Source organism: Tupaia chinensis, unplaced genomic scaffold (assembly GCF_000334495.1).
Source record: "Tupaia chinensis unplaced genomic scaffold, TupChi_1.0 Scaffold000133_1, whole genome shotgun sequence".
NCBI classification, from domain to species: Eukaryota; Metazoa; Chordata; class Mammalia; order Scandentia; family Tupaiidae; genus Tupaia; species Tupaia belangeri.
In genome coordinates, this window is record NW_006159602.1 from 4,083,697 (window position 1) to 4,085,684 (window position 1,988).

Consider the following 1,988-nt stretch of genomic DNA (forward strand, 5'->3'; position numbering starts at 1 on the left):
AAAAACACAGTAAAACAGAAGCAATAAACTCAAGTTTCAAAGGAGAAATGAGATCGCAGCAGAGCCTATCCCTGGGAGAAAGGGTAATGGTTCCTAGAGAAAACCCAGGGAGCGAGAGAGCAATTGGAAGGGCAGGGAGAGCGGCTGACCTGAATTGGGTGGAGGGATGGGCAAGCCACTCCTCCTTCACTGCTCCAGTCTCTACTCCTCTTTAGTTGGCTTGCTTTTAAACAAAACAAAACAGGGGCCAGCAGGTGGCACGGTGATTTAAGTTGTGGATTCTCACAGGGCTGACCACAGTTTAAGTCCTGGACCCGGCAGCTTGAAAATCATACTAGACACGTGTGAATTTGTGACTAAAATCCTGAGAAGAGAATGAAGGAGAAGGGATTGTAACATGGCTATCTCTTACTTTCCTTCTCTCCGTCTCCAGGGAGCAAACCCGCCCCCCCCCAAAAAAAAGAAAAAACACCAGTCTATCTACTATAAGATTGGGTAATACCTGCTCATGGTCTGAAATTCGAAGCTGCAAGGGCGCAGGGTGGAAAGTGAGTCTCCTGCCACGGCAGACCACATGAGGCTCCTGCTCCCTGCCAGCAGCAGCCTCCGGGGCAAGCTTCCTCCTCAGCTGGTTTTCACACAGGGGCGCTTCTGATCCAGGATGGGGTGCAGGCCTCCAAACTTGTGGCGAAGAGCTCTGCAGGGAGGGGAAGGGTCTACAGTGGGGCGGGGGCCTGACAACCAGGATTCCGGACCCACCAGGCTGGTGCCTGGCCAAGGGCGGGGTCACCACAGCCTGTGAGCCAGCTCCCAGCCACTTGATATGCAGGAAATAGCTGATCCCTGGCAGGAGGGAGGCCTGGACCTTGTTCTTTAGCATTATTGCCTGTTAGGTTTTATTATGTTGTGTTTTTCCTCCAGCTGCAAATTAGAGTGCTCACAGCGAATGTTTGTTTATATATGTCATGTCGCCGTCTCTTTGGGAATAAATATGTGCATCTGAGGCAGGAGACTGTGTTTGTTTTTTAAACTAAGTGGAACTGCCAAACACCCTCTGCCCAGATCATGGAAAGTTGCCCTATTAGGAGTTTACACAAGAGAAATGTGTGCCAATTGTAACAGGTAGAGAGAGAGAGAGGGAGAGAACCTGAATAATCCTTCGGCAATTCAGAGTGTGACACAAGATTCACTTCCTTCTTAGCAATTTCGTGCCTCGTTCCTGATAATTTTAGGGTCTGCTATGTCTTTTGCTGTGAGAATTAGCATCAGCAGCTTTCAAAATGACTTACCAGTTAGCCCCTCCAGAAATCTTAAGACATTATTCTTTTCTTCTCCAAATTTCCCATCTCTAAGCCTTCTAATTCTCCTTCAAATTTCCATCTGTAAAGTTAATACAATCCAATAAGAAAATAATGTGCTCTTGAGACGTTGACATGCTCAGAGCCATTTTATCCTGCCCTAAAGCCTGGAAAGTTTGAATTTTCCTTGGGATAAAAAAGTAAGAAATAATAGAATAATTCACTGTACTGTAACAATTAAATCCAGCAATTTAACATTGCGCATTGGTAAATATAATGCTCGCAACAACCAAAAGTCTCCCATGTACTGACAGACAAAACCAAAGTTCTAAATCTAAACTTCCTATTCCAAACCACATTCTTCAATGTAAATAAGCACCCAAGCATGCGGCTACATATCTTTACAGAAGCAATTACAAACAAGCCTTATCAGCGGCTGCTAAGTCACCAAGGCGCACAATGCTTATCTGCTATGCCCTCTACTGGATAGAGTACACAAGGCAAGCCGCATTACTTCCAATTAATTTTTGGCATCATCACTCTGCATCTGCTTTAGGAATGCAAGGCGTGAAATTTATAGTAGCAGGTTTAATATTCCATCCAGCCAAAATCATTTCGCTACAAGGACTTACCTTTGGTGGAATATTTTGGGTTTTTTTTTTTTTTTTTTTTTTTTTTTTTTTTTTTAAT

The 1,988-nt window shown here is 44.5% G+C and overlaps 1 long non-coding RNA gene across 1 annotated transcript in view; it reads right to left on the bottom strand.

Moving 5' to 3' along the window:
- Window positions 1–307: 307 nt before the first annotated feature.
- The window catches only part of LOC106734519 (uncharacterized), a 5,019-nt gene continuing 3,338 nt past the window's right edge, over window positions 308–1,988 (bottom strand). The window contains exons 2-4 of the long non-coding RNA XR_001370114.2: window positions 1,290–1,380; window positions 503–697; window positions 308–364 (exon numbers count right to left, since the gene is read on the bottom strand). This is a non-coding gene — a long non-coding RNA (uncharacterized LOC106734519). The remainder of the gene's footprint in view (window positions 365–502; window positions 698–1,289; window positions 1,381–1,988) is intronic.